Source organism: Salvelinus sp. IW2-2015, unplaced genomic scaffold, assembly GCF_002910315.2.
Source record: "Salvelinus sp. IW2-2015 unplaced genomic scaffold, ASM291031v2 Un_scaffold4097, whole genome shotgun sequence".
NCBI lineage: Eukaryota > Metazoa > Chordata > Actinopteri > Salmoniformes > Salmonidae > Salvelinus > Salvelinus sp. IW2-2015.
Window position 1 is genome coordinate 4,269 of NW_019945369.1, and position 22,243 is coordinate 26,511.

At 42.6% G+C, this 22,243-nt stretch overlaps 1 pseudogene; it reads right to left on the bottom strand.

Annotated features, from left to right (window-relative positions):
• Positions 1-1,095: 1,095 nt before the first annotated feature.
• Positions 1,096-22,243, bottom strand: part of LOC112076867 (regulator of G-protein signaling 7-like) — a 56,347-nt pseudogene continuing 35,199 nt past the window's right edge.

The window sequence follows — 22,243 nt, forward strand, 5'->3', positions numbered from 1 at the left end:
ATGAAAGTATAAGTCGGATATATCTTCATCACAGTTCACGCTCCAAACTACAGTAATCTGACAGGAAGCTTTTCCAGCAAGTCTACATCTGCAGTCATGTAGCGGCAGTGGGAATTATGTCCACCAGAGGGAGCCAGAGAGTAAATTACATTTCACCACTGGCCAGTTGAAACACATGTTTATCTTCCACTTCATATTACCCCATTAGTACAGTTCAGTACTAGAGTAGAGTAGAGTAGAGAAGAGCAGCAGAGTACTAGAGCAGAGTACTAGAGCAGAGTACTAGAGCAGAGCACTAGAGCAGAGTACTAGAGTACTATGGTGGAGTACTAGAGTACTATGGTGGAGTACTAGAGTACTATGGTGGAGTACTAGAGTACTATAGTAGAGTATTAGAGTACTAGAGTACTATGGTGGAGTACTAGAGTACTATAGTGGAGTACTAGAGTACTATAGTGGAGTACTAGAGTACTATAGTATAGTATTAGAGTACTAGAGCGCTATAGTAGAGTACTATAGTAGAGTATTATAACACTAGAGCACTATAGTATAGTACTAGAGTGGAGTATTAGAGTACTAGAGCACTATAGTAGAGTACTATAGTAGAGTATTATAACACTAGAGCACTATAGGTAGAGTACTAAAGTGGAGTATTAGAGTACTAGAGTAGAACACTGTGGAGTGGAGTACTAGAGAAGAGTATTATAACACTAGAGTAATATAGTATAGTACTAGAGTGGAGTATTAGAGTACTAGAGTAGAGCACTGGAGTGGAGTACTATAGTAGAGTATTATAACACTAGAGTAATATAGTATAGTACTAGAGTGGAGTATAGAGTACTAGAGTAGAGTATCAGAGGTACTAGAGCACTATAGTAGAGTACTATAGTAGAGTATTATAACACTAGAGCACTATAGTAGAGTACTAGAGAAGAGTATTATAACAGAGAGTACTAGAAGTGGAGCACTGGAGTGGAGTACTAGAAAGAAGTACAGTATAATAGAGTAACGTACAGTAAAGTACTGTCGAGTACTAGAGTTGAGAGAACTAGAGTAAAGTACTGTATAATACAGAGTAAAGAACAGTAGACATACCTGAGTTCTCTGAGCTGAACTCCGACTCCAGGAACTTGAGGAACTGTTCTCTCCCAACAGGATCCTTCAACACCTCGTTAATCCCAAATCCCCACCTCTTCACTCTCTGCTGGCCTGGCTCCTTACTAGAGAGAGAGATAGAGGTGTTAAACAGAGGATCCTTCAACACCTCGTTAATCCCAAATCCCCACCTCTTCACTCTCTGCTGGCCTGGCTCCTTACTAGAGAGAGAGATAGAGGTGTTAAACAGAGGATCCTTCAACACCTCGTTAATCCCAAATCCCACCTCTTCACTCTCTGCTGGCCTGGCTCCTTACTAGAGAGAGAGAGACAGAGGTGTTACAATAGAGGATCCTTCAACACCCTGTCCGGGGGTATCATCAGATGGGCCACAGTGTCTCCTGACCCCTCCTGTCTCAGCCTCCAGTTTTATGCTGCAGTATTTGTGTCGGGGGGGTAGGGTCAGTTTGTTATATCTGGAGTACTTTCTCCTGTCTTATCCGGTGTCCTGTGTGAATTTAAGTATGCTCTCTCTAATTCTCTCCTTCTCTCTTTCTTTCTCTCTCTCTCTCTCTCTCTCTCTCTCTCGGAGGACCTGAGCCCTAGGACCATGCGTCAGGACTACCAGGCATGATGATTCCTTGTTGTCCCCAGTCCACCTGGCCGTGCTGCTGCTCCAGTTTCAACTGTTCTGCCTGCGGCTATGGAACCTGACCTGTTCACCGGACGTGCTACCTGTCCCAGACCTGCTGTTTTCAACTCTCTAGAGACCGCAGGAGGTAGTAGAGATACTCTTAAAGATCGGCTATGAAAAGCCAAATGACATTTACTCCTGAGGTGCTGACTTGCTGCACCCTCGACAACCACTGTGATTATTATTATCTGACCCTGCTGGTCATTTATGAACATTTGAACATCTTGGCCATGTTCTGTTATAATCTCCACATGGCACAACCAGAAGAGGACTGGCCCACCCCTCATAGCCTGGTTCCTCTCTAGGTTTCTTCCTAGGTTTTGGCCTTTCTAGGGAGTTTTTCCTAGCCACCGTGCTTCTACACTGCATTGCTTGCTGTTTGGGGTTTTAGGCTGGGTTTCTGTACAGCACTTTTAGATATCAGCTGATGTAAGAAGGGCTATATAAAATACATGTGATTTGATTTTGATTTGATTGTCAAAATATTATCGAAAAATAGTAGATTTTTTGTTGGGGCGAGTTGATTTAGTTCAGTACAAATATCTTTCAGCCCATCAGATACTTGATACTCAACCAATCTATATCCAGATCACCACTATCAGTAATTCAGATTGATCATATGTAACGGATGTGAAATGGCTAGCTAGTTAGCGGTGGTGCGCGCTAATTGCCTTTCAATCGGTGACGTCACTCGCTCTGAGACCTTGAAGTAGTGGTTCCCTTGCTCTGCAAGGGCCGCGGCTTTTGTGGAGCGATGGGTAACGATGCTTCGTGGGTGACTGTTGTTGATGTGTGCAGAGGGTCCCTGGTTCACGCCGCCGGGTCGGGGGCGGTAGGGGACTAAATTATCATGTTACAGATAGTTGGACAGGAAGTCAGACAATTTGCCTCAGAGCACATATGGAGGGGAGGGCGATAAATCCCCTCTAGTGTCAGATGGGCATTATTACCAAGACCCACATTAAAAACTAGACATTCAAATTGCTTAGGGATGAATACAGAAACATTTAAATAGCTCTATGTGAATCATGACAACCCTCTTCCTCTACACACTCTATCAGATCTAAAATCATTATAACCTGTCAGAGTCCAGCTCAGACTTCTTTAACTAAGAATCAGTTACAACCACAATGTCCACGTTGGTTTTGGGAAGCCATACATTTGTATTGTAACTCTGACAGCGAGCGAGAAGGATAGACTGAGGTTAACACACCTGGTCTCCAGTAAACTCTGACAGAGAGAGAGAAGGATAGACTGATGTTACACACCTGGTCTCCAGTAACTCTGACAGAGAGAGAGAAGGATAGACTGAGGGTAAACCCACCGGTCTCCTGTAACTCTGACAGAGAGAAAGAAGGATAGACTGAGGGTCAACACACCTGGACTCCAGTAACTCTGACAGAGAGGAAGAAGGATAGACTGAGGTTAAACACACCTGGTCTCCAGTAACTCTGACAGAGGCTGTCAGATGACTGAGGGTAACCCACCTGGTCTCCTGTAACTCTGACAGAGAGAAAGAAGGATAGACTGAGGGTCAACACACCTGGACTCCAGTAACTCTGACAGAGAGGAAGAAGAGATAGACTGAGGTTAAACACACCTGGTCTCCAGTAACTCTGACAGAGGCTGTCAGATAGACTGAGGGTAAACCACCTGGTCTCCAGTAACTCTGACAGAGAGGCTGTCAGATAGACTGAGGGTAAACCCACCTGGTCTCCTGTAACTCTGCCAGAGAGAGAAAGGATAGACTGAGGGTAAACCCACCTGGTCTCCAGTAACTCTGCCAGAGAGAAGAGAAGGATAGCGATGAGGGTAAACCCACCTGGTCTCCAGTAACTCTGACAGAGAGAGAGAAGGATAGACTGAGGTAAACCCACCTGGTCTCCAGTAACTCTGACAGAGAGAGAGAAGGATAGACTGAGGGTCAACACACCTGGTCTCCAGTAACTCTGACAGGGAGAAAGAAGGATAGACTGAGGGTAAACCCACCTGGTCTCCAGTAACTCTGACAGAGAGAGAGAAGGATAGACTGAGGGTAAACACACCTGGTCTCCAGTAACTCTGACAGAGAGAGGAAGGATAGACTGAGGGTAACACACCTGGTCTCCAGTAACTCTGACAGAGAGAGAGAAGGATAGACTGAGGGTAAACACACCTGGTCTCCAGTAACTCTGACAGAGAGAGAGAAGGATTAGACTGAGGGTCAACACACCTGGTCTCCAGTAAACTCTGACAGAGAGAGAGAAGGATAGACTGAGGGTAAACCACACCTGGTCTCCAGTAACTCTGACAGAGAGAGAGAAGGATAGACTGAGGTCAACAACACTGGTCTCCAGTAACTCTGACAGAGAGAGAAAGGATAGCTGGGTAAACCCACCTGGACTCCAGTAACTCTGACAGAGAGGAAGAAGGATAGACTGAGGTTAAACACACCTGGTCTCCAGTAACTCTGACAGAGGGGCTTCAGATAGACTGAGGGTAAACCCACCTGGTCTCCAGTAACTCTGACAGAGAGAGAGAAGGATAGACTGAGGGTAAACCCACCTGGTCTCCAGTAACTCTGACAGAGAGAGGGAGGATAGACTGGGGTAAACCCACCTGGTCTCCAGTAACTCTGACAGAGAGAAGGAAGTAGACTGAGGGTCAACACACCTGGACTCCAGTAACTCTGACAGAGAGGAAGAAGGATAGACTGAGGGGTAAACCCACCTGGTCTCCAGTAACTCTGACAGAGGGAGAGAAGGATAGACTGAGGGTAACCCACTGGTCTTCCAGTAACTCTGACAGAGAGAGAGAAGGATAGACTGAGGGTAAACCCACCTGGTCTCCAGTTCCCAGACGGTGGTGTCATCAGAGGCCCAGGGGTTGGAGGGCTCCGGGGAGGTGAAGAAGGGGTCGTACTCTACATACTGCTCTGTGTAGCTCAGCAAGCTGCATAGGGAGGACAGCAATCACACTGCTCACTTACAATACGTACAATATAGCTATACTGAACAAGTTAGTGTGAAACCATGATGCTACAATAACAGCCTTGACTACTCCAATAACAGCCTTGACTCCTCCAATAACAGCCTTGACTCCTCCAATAACAGCCTTGACATACCAGTCTGTTTTTAGACAGTACTCCAATAACAACCTTGACTACCCAGGTCTGTTTCAGAGACTACTCCAGTAACAGCCTTGACTACCAGTCTGTTTCAAAAGACTACTCCAATAACAGCCTTGACTACCAGTCTGTTTCAGACAGTACTTCCAATAACAGCCTTGACTACCAGTCTGTTTTTAGACAGTACTCAATAACAGCCTATGACTACCAGTCTGTTTTCAGAGACTACTCCAGTAACAGCCTTAGACTACCAGTCTGTTTCAAAGACTCCTCCAATAACAGCCTTGACTACCAGTCTGTTTTCAGACAGTACTTCAATAACAGCCTTGATTACCCCAATCTGTTTCAACAGTACTCCAATAACAGCCTTGTTACCAGTCTGTTTTCAGACAGTACTCCAATAACAGCCTTGACTACCAGTCTGTTTTCAGACAGTGACTCCAATAACAGCCTTGACTACCAGTCTGTTTTCAGACAGTACTCCAATAACAGCCTTGACTACCAGTCTGTTTTCAGACAGTACTCCAATAACAGCCTTGACTACCAGTCTGTTTTCAGACAGTACTCCGATAAACAGCCTTGACTACCAGTCTGTTTTCAGACAGTACTCCAATAACAGCCTTGACTACCAGTCTGTTTCAGACAGTACTCCGATAACAGCCTTTGACTACCAGTCTGTTTTCAGAGGACTACCAATAACAGCCTGACTACCAGTCTGTTTTCAGACAGACTCCAATAACAGCCTTGATTACCAGTCTGTTTTCAGACAGTACTCCAATAACAGCCTTGACTACCAGTCTTTTTAGACAGTACTCCAATAACAGCCTTGATACCAGTCTGTTTTCAGACAGTACTCCAATAACAGCCTTGACTACCAGTCTGTTTTCAGGACAGTACTCCAATAACAGCCTTGACTACCAGTCTGTTTTCAGACAGTACTCCGATAACAGCCTTGACTACCAGTCTGTTTTCAGACATACTCCAATAACAGCCTTGACACCAGTCTGTTTTCAGACGTACTCCCATAAACAGCCTTGACTACCAGTTCTGTTTTTCAGACAGTACTCCAATAACAGCCTTGACTACCAGTCTGTTTTCAAGACTACTCCAATACAGCCTGACTACCAGTCTGTTTTTCAGAGACATACTCCAATAACAGCCTTGACTACCAGTCTGTTTTCAGACAGTACTTCAATAACAGCCTTGACTACCAGTCTGTTTTCAGAGACTAGTCCAATAACAGGATAGGACCTGTATAAGGAACTGTCAGGGGCCAACACAGGAGGGGCAGCTTCACTACGGATGCATTTGCCGTTTCCAATTTACAGAAACATCTGAAAATATGCCTGGAGGTGTGTGTGTGTGTTGCATTACCTTTCTGCCACCTTGGACATTTTTAACCGATGCCTGTCTAGTTGGGCTTGCCAGTGTTGAATCTGAAAGGAGAAGGTGCCAATGTGATGGCATGCTGCTCTGTCAGATAACATGATATAGTCAAGTTAACAACCATTCTGTCACATAACATGATATAGTCAAGCTAACAACCATTCGGTCAGATAACATGATATAGTCAAGCTAACAACCATTCTGTTATATAACATGATATAGTCAAGCTAACAACCATTCTGTTATATAACATGATATAGTCAAGCTAACAACCATTCTGTTATATAACATGATATAGTCAAGATAACCATTCTGTCAGACAACCAGTCAAGCTAACAATCATTCTGTCAGACAACCAGTCAAGCTAACAACCATTCTGTTAGATAAACAGTCAAGCTAACAATCATTTTGTCAGACAACCAGTCAAGCTAACAACCATTCTGTCAGACAACCAGTCAAGCTAACAACCATTCTGTTAGATAAACAGTCAAGCTAACAATCATTCTGTTAGATAAACAGTCAAGCTAACAACCATTCTGTCAGATAACATGCTTGTTAAATGGTGTAATCTACCAGTGAACACCGTGTGACATGTCTTTGCATTTTGATGGACATTTGTTGACACCCGCTCTAGAAGAACCCTCTTTTGTAACGTGTCGTTGAATTGATGACATTACCTGGTCACGCATTTCCTCCTCCGTGGGATCTTTGACCTCTGGAGCGGGGGCGTGGGTGGGGCTCCGGATGTCATTCTGGAGGCCGTACACAGACTGGAGAGAAACATCATTCAGACAAACAGAGAGAGAGAAGAGCCCATTCAGTCTGATATACAGAGGAGCAAGACAAGGACAGCTCATTCAATTCTGAGTTACAGAGGAGCAAGACAAGACAGCTCATTCAAACTGATATACGAGGAGCAAGACAAGGACAGCCCATTCAAACTGATACAGAGGAGCAAGACAAGGACAGCCCATTCAAACTGATATACGAGGAGCAAGACAAGGACAGCCCATTCAAACTGACACAGAGGAGCAAGACAAGGACAGTCCATTCAAACTGATATACGGACGAGCAAGACAAGGACAGCCCATTCAATCAGATATACGGAGGAGCAAGACAAGGACAGCCCATTCAAACTGACATACAGAGAGCAAGGCAAGGACAGCCCATTCAATCTGATATACAGAGGAGCAAGACAAGGACAGCCATTCAATCTGACATACGGAGGAGCAAGACAAGGACAGCCCATTCAAACTGACATACAGAGGAGGGCAAGGCAAGGACAGCCCATTCAATCTGACATACGGAGGAGCAAGACAAGGACAGCCCATTCAAACTGATATACGGAGGAGCAAGACAAGGACAGCCATTCAAACTGACATACAGAGGAGCAAGGCAAGAAGCCCATTCAATCTGATATACAGAGGAGCAAGACAAGGACAGCCCATTCAATCTGATATACAAGAGAGCACAGCCAAGGACAGCCATTCAATCAGAATGACGGGAGCAAGACAAGGACAGTCCATTCAATCTGATATACGAGGAGCAAGGCAATGACAGCCATATTACAGTAGATATTACAGTCCATATTACAGCCAAATTACAGTAGATATTACAGTAGATATTACAGTCCATATTACGTTCCATATTACAGTAGATATTACATTCAATATTACAGTCCATGTTACAGTAGATATTACAGTACATATTAGTCCATATTACAGTAGATATTACAGTAGATAATACAGTAGATATTAGTCATATTACAGTAGATATTACAGTCCATATTACGTAGATAGTACGTACATATTAGTCTATTACAGTAGATATTAAGTAGATATTACAGTAGATATTAGTTCATATTTACATATGATTACGTCCATATTACAGTAGATATTACAGTACATATTAGTCCATATTACAGTAGATATTACAGTAGATGTTACGTAGATATTACAGTCCATATTACAGTCATATTACAGTAGATATAAGAGTAGATATTACAGTTCATATTTCAGTCCATATAGTCCATATTACATAGATATTACAATAGATATTGCAGTAGATATAAGTTGATATTACAGTCCATATTACAGAAGATATTACAGTAGAATTAGTCGATATTACAGTAGATATTAGTCCATATTACAGTATATATTAGTCATATCACAGTCCATATTACAGTCGATTTACAGTCCATATTACAGTAGATGTTACAGTAGATATTTACAGTAGATATTACAGTAGATATTACAGTCATATTACATTCCATATTACCGTAGATATTACAGTCCATATTACAGTAGATGTTACAGTAGATATTACAGTCCATATTACAGTAGATATTACAGTCCATATTACAGTCATATTACAGTGGATATTACAGTCCATATTACAGTAGATGTTACAGTAGATATTACAGTCGATATTACAGCTAGATATTACAGTCAATATACAGTCCATATTAACAGTCATATTACAGTCCATATTACAGTCCATATTACAGTAGATATTACTGTAGATATTACAGTCATATTACATAGATATTACAGTCCATATTACAGATCCATATTACAGTAGATAACAGTCCTATTACATCCATTTACAGTGATATTACAGTAGATATTACAGTAGATATAACAGTCGATATATTTCATATGATTACAGTATATAAAGTGTGTATACGTCTGTATTCAGTAGATATATAACAGTAGATATATTAGTCGATATTACAGTAGATATTAGTCCATATTACAGTATAGATTAGTCATATTACAAGTCCATATTAACAGTAGATATTACAGTAGATATTACAGTAGATATTACAGTTGATATTACAGTCATTACAGTAGATATTACAGTCCATATTACAGTAGATGTTACAGTAGATATTACAGTCCATATTACAGTCCATATTACAGTCGATATTACAGTAGATATTACAGTAGATATAAGTTGATATTTTAGTCGTATTACAGTAGATATTACAGTAGATATTAGTCGATATTACAGTAGATATTAGTCATATTACAGTATATATTAGTCATATTACAGTCCATATTACAGTAGATATTACAGTAGATATTACAGTAGATATTACAGTAGATATTACAGTTGATATTACAGTCCTTATTACAGTACATATTACAGTCCATATTACAGTAGATATTACAGTCAATATTACAGTCCATATTACAGTCCATATTATAGTAGATGTTACAGTCATATTACAGTAGATATTAGTCCACATTACAGTAGATATTACAGTCCATATTACATCGATATTACAGTCCATATTACAGTAGATATTACAGCCATATTACAGTCCATATTACAGTAGATCTTACAGTAGATATAAGTCCATATTACAGTCGATATTACAGTCCATATTACAGTAGATATTACAGTCCATATTACAGTCCATATTACAGTAGATTTACAGTAGATATTTACAGTCCATATACAGTAGATATTACAGTCCATATTACAGTCCATATTACAGTCCATATTACAGTCCATATTACGTAGATATACAGTCATATTACAGTAGATATTACGTAATATTACAGTCCATATTAAAGTCCATATTACAGTCCATTACAGTAGAGTATTACAGTTCGATATTACAGTCCATATTACAGTAGATATTACAGTCCATATTACAGTCATATTTACAGTAGATCTTACAGTAGATATACAGTCCATATTACAGTCGAATTACAGTCATTATCTACAGGTAGATATTAAGTCTCCATATTACAGTCATATTACAGTAGATTACAGTGATATTACAGCATTATTTACAGTTAGATATTACGTCCATATTACAGTTCCATATTACAGTCCATATTACAGTTAAGATATTACAGTCCATATTACAGTAGATATTACTGTAGATATTACAGTCATATTAAAGTCCAATATTTACAGTTTCCATATTACAGTAGATTTACAGTCCATTACAGTAGATATTACTTAGATTTACAGTCCATATTAAGTCCAATTACAGTCCATATTACAGTAGATATTACAGTCCATATTACCAGTAGATATTACTGTAGATATTACAGTCCATATACAGTAGAATATTACAGTCCATATTACAGTAGATATTACTGTAGATATTACAGTCCATATTAAAGTCCATATTACAGTCCATATTACAGTAGATATTACAGTCCATTTACAGTAGATATTACTGTAGATATTACAGTCCATATTAATCCATATTACAGTCCATATTACAGTAGATATTACAGTCCATATTACAGTAGATATTACTGTAGATATTACAGTCCATATTACAGTCCATATGACAATCCATACCTTTCTTGTTTATGAGGCTGCTTCATCCTCGAGGATTCTTGATGTCGGCTTCTGTTGTGTTCACACATCCAGGCTGTTATAGAGGAACAAGGACACATTTACATCAGGCTGTATAGAGGAACAAGGACACATTTACATTCAGGCTGTATAGAGGAACAAGGACACATTTACTCAGGCTGTATAAGAGGAACAAGGACACATTTACATCAGGCTGTATAGAGGAACAAGGAACACATTTACATCAGGCTGTATAGAGGAACAAGGACACATTTACACCAGGCTGTTATAGAGAACAAGACACATTTACATCAGGCTGTATAGAGAACAAGGACACATTTACATCAGGCTGTATAGAGGAACAAGGACACATTTACACCAGGCTGTTATAGAGGAACAAGGACACATTACATCAGGCTGTATAGAGAACAGGACACATTTACATCAGTCTTCTCCAGGCTGTATAGAGAAACAAGGACACATTTACATCAGTCTTCTCCAGGCTGTATAGAAAAACAGGACACATTTACATCAGTCTTCTCCAGGCTGTATAGAGGAACAAGGACACATTTACATCAGTCTTCTCCAGGCTGTATAGAGAAACAAGGACACATTTCCATCAGTCTTCTCCAGGCTGTATAGAGGAACAAGGACACATTTCCATCATCTTCTCCAGGCTGTATAGAGAAACAAGGACACATTACATCAGTCTTCTCCAGGCTGTATAGAGAAACAAGGACCATTTCCATCAGTCTTCTCCAGGCTGTATAGAGAAACAAGGACACATTTACATCAGTCTTCTCCAGGCTGTATAGAAAAACAAGGACACATTTCCATCAGTCTTCTCCAGGCTGTATAAGAAACAAGGACACATTTCCATCCAGTCTGTCTCCAGCTGTATAGAAAAACAAGGACACATTTACATCAGTCTTCTCCAGGCTGTGGGAACAAGGACACATTTACATCAGTCTTCTCCAGGCTGTATAGGAGAAACAAGGACACATTTCTCAGTGCTTCTCCAGGCTGTATAGAGGAACAAAGGACACATTTACATCAGTCTTCTCCAGGCTGTATAGAGAAACAAGGACACATTTCCATCAGTCTTCTCAGGCTGTTAAGAGAACAAGGACACATTTACATCAGTCTTCTCCAGGCTGTATAGAAAAACAAGGACACATTTACATCAGTCTTCTCCAGGCTGTGGAACAAGGACACATTTCCATCAGTTTTCTCCAGGCTGTATAGAGAAACAAGGACACATTTCCATCAGTCTTCTCCAGGCTGTATAGAGAAACAAGGACACATTTCCATCAGTCTTTCTCCAGGCTGTATAGAGAAACAAGGACACATTTTCCATCAGTCTTCTCCAGGCTGTATAGAGAACAAGGACACATTTACATCAGTCTTCTCCAGGCTGTATAGAGAAACAAGGACACATTTACATCAGTCTTTCCAGGCTGTGGAACAAGGACACATTTACATCAGTCTTCTCCAGGCTGTATAGAGGAACAAGGACACATTTACATCAGTCTTCTCCAGGCTGTATAGAGAAACAAGGACACATTTCCATCAGTCTTCTCCAGGCTGTATAGAGAAACAAGGACACATTTACATCAGTCTTCTCAGGCTGTTATAGAGAAACAAGGACACATTTACATCAGTCTTCTCCAGGGCTGTATAGAGAAACAAGGACACATTTACTTCAGTCTTCTCCAGGCTGTATAGAGAAACAAGGACACATTTACATCAGTCTTCTCCAGGCTGTGGAACAAGGACACATTTCCATCAGTCTTTCTCCAGGCTGTATAGAGGAACAAGGCACATTTACATTCAGTCTTCTCCAGGCTGTATAGAGAAACAAGGACACATTTCATCAGTCTTCTCCAGGCTGTATAGAGAAACAAGACACATTTACATCAGTCTTCTCCAGGCTGTATAAATAGGAACAAAGGACACATTTCCATCAGTCTTCTCCCAGGCTGTATAGAGAAACAAGGACACATTTCCATCAGTCTTCTCCAGGCTGTATAGAGAAACAAGGACACATTTCCATCAGTCTTCTCCAGGCTGTATGAGAAAACAAGGACACATTTCCATCAGTCTTCTCCAGGCTGTATAGAAAACAAGGACACATTTCACATCATCTTCTCCAGGCTGTATAGAGAAACAAGGACACATTTACATCAGTCTTCTCCAGTCTGTATAGAGGAACAAGGACACATCTTCCATCAGTCTTCTCCAGGCTGTCTATAGAGGAAACAAGGACACACTTTACATCAGTCTTCATCCAGGCTGTATAGAGAAACAAGGACACATTTCCACCAGTTTCTCCAGGCTGTATAGAGGAACAAGGACACATTTACATCAGTCTTCTCCAGGCTGTATAGAGAAACAAGGACACATTTTCCATCAGTCTTCTCCAGGCTGTATAGAAAAACAGGACACATTACATCAGTCTTCTCCAGGGCTGTATAGAAAAAACAAGGACACATTTCCATCAGTCTTCTCCAGGCTGTATAGAAGAAACAGGACACATTTACATCAGGCTGTATAGAGAAAAGGACACATTACATCAGTCTTCTCCAGGCTGTATAGGAACACGGACACATTTCACATTCAGTCTTCTTCCCAGGCTGTATAGAGAAACAGACACATTTACATCTCAGTCTTCTCCAGGCTGTATAGAAAAACAAGGACACATCTACATCAGTCTTCTCCAGGGCTGTATAGAAAACAAGGACACATTTACATCATCTTCTCCGCGATAAGAAACAGAACATTTACATACTCTCCAGGCTGTATAGAAAAACAAGGACACATTTACATCAGTCTTCTCCAGGGCTGTATAGAGAGCAACAAGGACACATATACACAGTCTTCTCCAGGCTGTATAGAAAAACAAGACACATTTACATCAGTCTTTCTCCAGGCTGTATAGAGAAACAAGGACACATTTACATCAGTTCTTCTCCAGGCTGTATAGAGGAACAAGGACACATTTCCATCAGTCTTCTCCAGGCTGTATAGAGAAACAAGGGACACATTTTACAATCAGTCTTCTCCAGGCTGTATAGAAAAAACAAGGACACATTTACATCAGTCTTCTTCCAGGCTGTATTAGAGGAACAAGGAACACATTTCCATCAGTCTTTTCTCCAGGCGTATAGAGAAACAAGGACACATTTACATCAGTCTTCTCCAGGCTGTATAGAGAAACAAGGACACATTTACATCAGTCTTCTCCAGTCTGTATAGAGAAACAAGGACACATTTCCATCAGTGTCACGTTCTGACCATAGTTCTTGTGTGTTTTCCTTGTTTTAGTGTTGGTCAGGACGAGAGCTGGGTGGGCATTCTATGTTTTGTTTTTCTATGTGGGGATTGTCAATTGGCCTGATATGGTTCTCAATCAGAGGCAGGTGTTTGTCATTGTCTCTGATTGGGAACCATATTAAGGTAGCCTGTTTTGTGTTGGGATTTGTGGGTGGTTGTTTTCTGTCTTTGTGTTTCTCTGCACCAGATAGGACTGTTTCGGTTTGCCACGTTTGTTATTTTGTATTTGTATAGTGTTCACGTTTATTGTCTTTTTATTAAAACATGTTGAACACGGAATACGCTGCGTCTTGGTCCGATCCCTTCACCTCCTCTTCAGACGAAGAGGAGGAAGGCTGCCGTTACAATCAGTCTTCTGCAGGCTGTGGAACAAGGACACATTTCCACATTTCCAGAACTTCTTAAGGCTAGGGGGCAGTATCCTGAATTTCCGGCTGACTGACGTGCCCAAAGTAAACTGCCTGTTATTCAGGCCCATTGGATAGAAAACTGTTTCTAAAACTGTTAAAAAGTCATGTCTGTGAGTATAACAGAACTGATATGGCAGGTGAAAACCCAAGGAAAATCCATCTGGAAAATTTCTGGAAAATTCCACAAGATGTCAACAGTCTTTATACAGGGATTCAGGCTTGTTTCTTGAAAAGGTAAGTAGTAGTAGTTTTTCCAAGGTGTGCTCATCAGGAAAGGTAGGCTTTTGGCGTGAATGAGGGTGCGCTCTTCGCTATTTTCCTTTTCTATTGAACACCGTTCTTTCCATCTGAAATGTTATTGTTTATTTACATATTAGGGTACCTGAGGATTGTATAGAAACATTGTTTGACTTGTTTTATACGAAGTTTAACGGTAGCTTTTTGGATTCCTTTGTCTGCATGTTGAACGAGTGGATTACTGAAATCAATGGTGCCAACTAAACTGACTTCTTTCGATATAAAGAAGGACTTTATCAAGCAAAATGACCATTCATTGTGTAGCTGTGACCCTTGGGATTGCAAACAGAGGAAGATCTTCAAAGGTAAGTGATTTATTTCATTGCTATTTGTGATTTTTGTGAAGCCTGTGCTGGTTGAAAAAGTATTTTKATGTGGGGCGCTGTCCTCAGATAATTGCATGGTATGCTTTTGCTGTAAAGCCTTTTTGAAATCTGACAAAGAGGCTGGATTAACAAGAAGTTAAGCTTTTAAATGATGTAAGACACTTGTATTTTCATGAATGTTTAATATTACGATTTTGTCATTTGAATTTGGCGCTCTGCAATTTCACCAGATGTTGTCGACAGGTGTTCCGCTAGCGGTTTGCGATCCCTAAGAGGTTTTAGGTACAAGCATACCATGCAATTATCTGAGGACAGCGCCCCACATCAAAATACTGAAACAGTAACCATCAGGTGTAGACCTCACAGTGAAATGCTGACTGACCAGCCCTTAACCAACAGGTGTAGACCTCACAGTGAAATGCTGACTGACCAGCCCTTAACCAACAGTGTAGACCTCACAGTGAAATGCTGACTGAATAAGGGCTCGTCAGTCAGCATTTCACTAAGGTCTACACCTTAGTAGAACAGAGAGAGGTTGTATTCTAACCACTGTCTGTGGTGACAGGGGAAACAGAGACTGTATTCTTACCACTGGTCTGTGGTGACAGGGAACAGAGACTGTATTCTTACCACTGGTCTGTGGTGACAGGAACAGAGACTGTATTCTTACCACTGGTCTGTGGTGACAGGGGAACAGAGACTGTATTCTTACCACTGGTCTGTGGTGACAGGGGAAACAGAGAGTTGTATTCTAACCACTGTCTGTGGTGACAGGGGAAACAGAGAGTTGTATTCTAACCACAGGTCTGTGTGACGGGAAACAGAGACTGTATTCTTACCACTGGTCTGTGGTGACGGGGAAACAGAGACTGTATCTTACCACTGGTCTGTGGTGACGGGGAAACAGAGAGTTGTATTCTAACCACTGGTCTGTGGTGACAGGGAAACAGAGACTGTATTCTTACCACTGGTCTGTGGTGACAGGGGAAACAGAGAGGTTGTATTCTAACCACTGGTCTGTGTGGACAGGGGAAACAGAGCTGTTTCTAACCACTGGTCTGTGTGACAGGGGGAACAGAGAGTTGATTCTAACCACTGGTCTGTGGTGACAGGGAAACAGAGAGTTGATTCTAACCACTGGTCTGTGGTGACAGGGAACAGAACTGTATTCTTACCACTGGTCTGTGCACGTCCCAGAATGCTCTCTCTTGACTGTCCAGAATCTTCCTCTCAATTTTGTCTCTCTTCTTGTCAACCTGAGTTAAAGGGTAGAGTGACACCTTGTCACACAGACATCCCATCATGCATTTAGGTACAGATGTAGGTTCTTCTTTTGATCACCCTGTCGCAGATGAACTTTCTTGACAGGTAGGAAAAGTAACATGTGTTATTGAGGTTTAAAAGGCTTCTGAATTTGTAATTTCACTTAGAAATTTCAGACTTGATTTCCCTAACAATAAATGTACCAATCCTTTGCAAACATGTTAATATTCATTATTTATATCCACATAATCATTACATTTCTCTTTGCTGCAGGATAAGTTCCTGCTGTAGCAAACGGGCTCAAATTAAGATCCTACATCTGTACACTCCTTCCTCCTCTCCTCTCCCCCCTCCACCTCTCCTCTCCTCTCCACCTCTCCTCTCCCCCCTCCATCTCTCCTCTCCCCCCTCCACCTCTCTCTCCCCCCTCCATCTCTCCTCTCCCCCTCCACCTCTCCTCTCCTCTCCCCCTCCACCTCTCCTCTCCCCCTCCACCTCCCTCCCCCTCCACCTCTCCCTCCCCCCTCCACCTTCCTCTCCCCCTCCACCTCTCCTTCCCCCCCACCTCTCCCTCCTCTCCCCCTCCCCCTCTCCTCTCCCCCTCCACCTCTCCTCTCTCTCCCTCCACCCTCCTCTCCCCCTCCACCTCTCTCTCCTCTCCCCCCTCCACTCCTCTCACGCCCCCCTTCCTCCTCTCCCCCTCCACCTCTCCTCTCCCTCCCCCTCCACCTCTCCTCTCCCCTCCACCTCCCTCTCCTCTCCCACCTCCCCTTCTCTCCTCTCTTCTCCCTCTCCCGCCTCCCCTTCTCTCCTCTCTTTCCACATCTGTGAGTAAATTGAGGCAGAAATCTTGAGGCTGTGTTGTTGGGGGAAAAGGCTGTTTTACCACTCAAGTCTGCATGCATCAATCAGCTCAACATGGTCTGCAGACCAAATGGTACCCTATTCCCTACATAGTACACTACTTATAACCAAGGGCCTAATAGCACCCACAGTAGGCACTGGTGTAGGGATAGGGTCCGTTTGGGACGCTGGATTGGAGGAGACACTTACTTTGCTTGTGCTTCAGCTTGCATAAATATAAACTCCCATTTCCTGGCGAAGGCCCTCTGTAGTCTGGCTAAGCTCTCCTGAAACACACACAGACAGACACTTAGTGTCTTATAGTTGACCTCGTACATTAAACATACCTCTGACGGACTCATAAAGTTGTTTTGAATTGAATACAGTAGTTCTTACGCGTAGAGAGGACGACTGATACAGTAGAATAGAGGAGGAAGAGATGGGGAGGAAAAGGAGGAGAGAGTGGAGCTAGGAGGGGGAGGGGAGGTGGAGAGAGGGTGGAGAGGAAGAGCTGGAGGAGGAGGAATTGAGGATGGAGGAGGAGGAAAGGAGGAGGAGGAGGGGAGGGAGGGAGGAGGAAGGAGGGAGGGAAGGAAGATGGGAGTAGGAGGAGGTTGAGAAGGAGATGAGGGAGGGAGAGAAGAGAGGGGGAAGAAGTGAAGGAGAGGAGGGAGGAGTGGAGGTGGGAGGAGGTGGAGGTGGAGGAGTTGGAGGAGGGAAGAAGAGTAGGAGGAGGAGGAGGGAGGAGGAAGCAGAGGAGGGAGCTTACAGCTTCGTAGTCAGCCAGCTCCAAGCGGGCTTTGTTTTGCATTTTCTTTTGCAGAGGTAAACAGCTGAAAGAGACAGAGGTGAAAAACAGTCCGTCAGAGAACAGTCAGCAGAAACAATAAGTCAGAGAACAGTCAGTAGAAACAGTCAGTCAGAGAACAGTCAGTAGAAAATCAGTCAGAGAACAGTCAGTAGAAACAGTCAGTCAGAGAAACAGCAGTAGAAACAGTCAGTCAAGAGAGCAGAAACAGTCAGTCAGAGAACAGTCAGTAGAAACAGTCAGTCAGAGAAGAACAGCAGTAGAAAACATCAGTCAGAAACAGTCAGTAGAAACAGTCAGTCAGAGAACAGGCAGAGAACAGTCAGTCAGAGAACAGTCAGTAGAAACAGTCAGTCAGAGAACAGTCAGTAGAAACAGTCAGTCAGAGAACAGTCAGTAGAAACAGTCAGTCAGAGAACAGTCAGTAAAACAGTCATCAGAGAACATCAGTCAGAGAACAATCAGTCAGAAACAGTCAGTAGAACAGTCAGTCAGAAACAGTCGTCAGTAGAACAGTCAGTCAGAAACAGTCAGTAGAAACAGTCATCGTCAGAGAACAGTCATCAGAGAACAGTCAGTCAGAGAACAGTCAGTCAGAGAACAGTCAGTCAGGAGAAATATTGTGCTACAGACGTCCACCTTGTCCCGGACCTGCTGTTTCGACCCTCTCTCTCTCCCTCTCTCTCTCTACCCCACCTGCTGTTTTGACCTTCTCTCTCTCCTCTCTCTCTCTACCCCACCTGCTGTTTCGACCCCTCTCTCTCCCTCTCTCTCTCTACCCACCTGCTGTTTCGACCCCCCCCCCCCCCACCTGCTGTCTCGACCTCTGAATGCTGGGCTATGAAGAGCCAACTGACATTTACTCCTGAGTTGCTGACCTGTTGCACCCACTGTGGTTTATATTTGACCCTGCTGGTCATCTATGAACGTTTGAACATCTGAAGAACGATCTGACCTTAATGGCCATGTACTCTTATAAGCTCCACCCGACACAGCCAGAAGAGGACTGGCCAGCCCTCATAGCCTGGTTCATCTAGTTTCTTCCTAGGTTCTTGCCTTTGTAGGAGAACCTAGGCTTCTACACCTGCATTGCTTGCTGTTGGGGTTTTAGGCTGGGTTTCTGTACAGCACTTTGAGACATCAGCTGATGTACACTGAGTGTTGGAACACATGTTTTTACATGACAGACTGACCAGGTGGAAGATATGATCCCTTATTGATGTTACTTGTTAAATCCACTTCAATCAGATGAAGGGGGAGACAGGTTAATTTAAAGAAGGATTTTAAGCCTTGAACAATTGAGACATGGAGTGGTATGTGTCCATTCAGAGGGTGAAAGGGCAAGACAAAATATTTAAGTTCCTTTTGAATGAGGTATGGTAGTAGGTGCCAGGCACCGGTTTGAGTGTGTCAAGAACTGCAACTCTGCTGTTTTTTTTTCAAGCTCAACAGTTTCCTGCATGCATCAAGAATGTCCACCACCCAAAGACATCCAGCCAACTTGACACAACTGTGGGAAGCATTGGAGTCGACATGGGCCAGCATCCCTGAGGAACACTTTTGACCCCTTGTAGAGTCCATGTCCTGACGAATTGAGGCTGTTCTGAGGCAAAGGTGTGCAACTCAATATTAGGAACTGTTCCTTAATGTTTCGTACTCTGTGTAAAAAGGCTTTATAAATACATGTGATTGATTGATTGACTGACTGTTGAAATAGTCATAGAAACAATATAGGCAGTCATGCAGTGGTTTCACTGATTGCTAACAAGGGCTTCTGTGGCAAACAGACAAAGCTATACTCAAGCTATCCTACAGTCCACTTCATAAGATATTAAAAACTGTGATATCTTATGTTTCACCGAGTCGTGGCTGAACGACGACACGGATAATATAGAGCTGGCTGACTTCTCCGTGCATCGGCAGGACAGAGCAGCTACGTCTGGTAAGACGAGGGGCGGGGGTGCGTGTCTATTTGTCAATAACAGCTGGTGTGTGATGTCATATATTAAAGAAGTCTGGAGGTATTGCTCGCCTGAGGTAGAGTACCTCATGATAAACTGTAGACCACACTATCCACCCAAGAGAGTTCTCATCTATATTATTCGTAGCCRTCTTTTTACCGCCACAAACCGATGGAAGCACTAAGACCGCACTCRACCAGCTGTATAACTCTGATGGGGTCAACTTGGGGTCATGATAGGGGCTGTGCCAAATGTTTGATGTATTATAATAATTGATTATGTTGTATTAATAGAAGGGGAAGGGCTATAAGACCCCTCCCCCACTACATTTATAGGCTCCTAGACTACAGATTAACAATATATATATTCATTATAAGGTTTAATATTGTTCCACAGTTCTTTTCTAGTCTCTGTCTCTTATAAGAAACGGTCTGAGAGATGTGAGTTATTTGCAGTCAAAACAGGGTGTCTGTGAGAAAGCGCCTCAAGGCTAAAAGAGATTCATAGACACAGAACCCTGCAGGGGATTGAAAGAGATAAGAGGCTAGTCAGACATACCACTATAAAGCAACATGGGGAAAATTACTGCTGAGCCCTTAGAAAAACACTGGAACTAGTGTCTCTCTTGCAAGTTTATAAAACTGTACCCTGTCTGTCCCCTGTCTGCATGGGCTTGGTCTCATGAGTAGAAGGTATTGACATAGGCAGTTAGAGGTTGACTGCAAGCATATTTAAAGCAACTTGGACTTTTCCTATTTTGCAGAACTCAGGAGAGACATCAGTTGTATGTTTGATGTTTGATCTTTGACTTCTGTCTACAGCTGTATTTTGATAAAAATTGTTATGATTTATAAATGCACATTTTNGGCTATGAAGAGCCAACTGACATTTACTCCTGAGTTGCTGACCTGTTGCACCCACTGTGGTTATTATTTGACCCTGCTGGTCATCTATGAACGTTTGAACATCTTGAAGAACGATCTGACCTTAATGGCCATGTACTCTTATAAGCTCCACCCGACACAGCCAGAAGAGGACTGGCCAGCCCTCATAGCCTGGTTCATCTCTAGGTTTCTTCCTAGGTTCTGGCCTTTGTAGGGAGAACCTAGTGCTTCTACACCTGCATTGCTTGCTGTTGGGGGTTTTAGGCTGGGTTTCTGTACAGCACTTTGAGACATCAGCTGATGTACACTGAGTGTTGGAACACATGTTTTTACATGACAGACTGACCAGGTGGAAGATATGATCCCTTATTGATGTTACTTGTTAAATCCACTTCAATCAGATGAAGGGGGGAGACAGGTTAATTTAAAGAAGGATTTTTAAGCCTTGAGACAATTGAGACATGGAGTGTGTATGTGTGCCATTCAGAGGGTGAAAGGGCAAGACAAAATATTTAAGTTCCTTTTGAATGAGGTATGGTAGTAGGTGCCAGGGGCACCGGTTTGAGTGTGTCAAGAACTGCAACTCTGCTGTTTTTTTTTCAAGCTCAACAGTTTCCTGCATGCATCAAGAATGGTCCACCACCCAAAGGACATCCAGCCAACTTGACACAACTGTGGGAAGCATTGGAGTCGACATGGGCCAGCATCCCTGAGGAACACTTTTGACCCCTTGTAGAGTCCATGTCCTGACGAATTGAGGCTGTTCTGAGGGCAAAGGGTGTGCAACTCAATATTAGGAACGTGTTCCTTAATGTTTCGTACTCTGTGTAAAAAGGGCTTTATAAATACATGTGATTGATTGATTGACTGACTGATTGAAATAGTCAGTAGAAACAGATATAGGCAGTCATGCAGTGGTTTTCACTGATTGGCTAAGCAAGGCTTCTGTGGCAAACAGACAAAGCTATACTCAAGCTATCCTACAGTCCACTTCATAAGATATTAAAAACTGTGATATCTTATGTTTCACCGAGTCAAAAGAACTGTGGAACAATATTAAACCTTATAATGAATATATATATTGTTAATCTGTAGTCTAGGAGCCTATAAATGTAGTGGGGGAGGGGTCTTATAGCCCTTCCCCTTCTATTAATACAACTAATCAATATTATTTAATACATCAAACATTTGGCACAGCCCCTATCATGACCCCAAGTTGACCCCATCAGAGTTATACAGCTGGTCGAGTGCGGTCTTAGTGCTTCCATCGGTTTGTGGCGGTAAAAAGATGGCTACGAATAATATAGATGAAGACTCTCTTGGGTGGATAGTGTGGTCTACAGTTTATCATGAGGTACTCTACCTCAGGCGAGCAATACCTCCAGACTTCTTTAATATATGACATCACACAGCAGCTGTTATTGACAAATAGACACTACCCCCGCCCCTCGTCTGGCTGCCGATGCACGGAAAATCCAGCCAGCTCTATATTATCCGTGTCGTCGTTCAGCCAC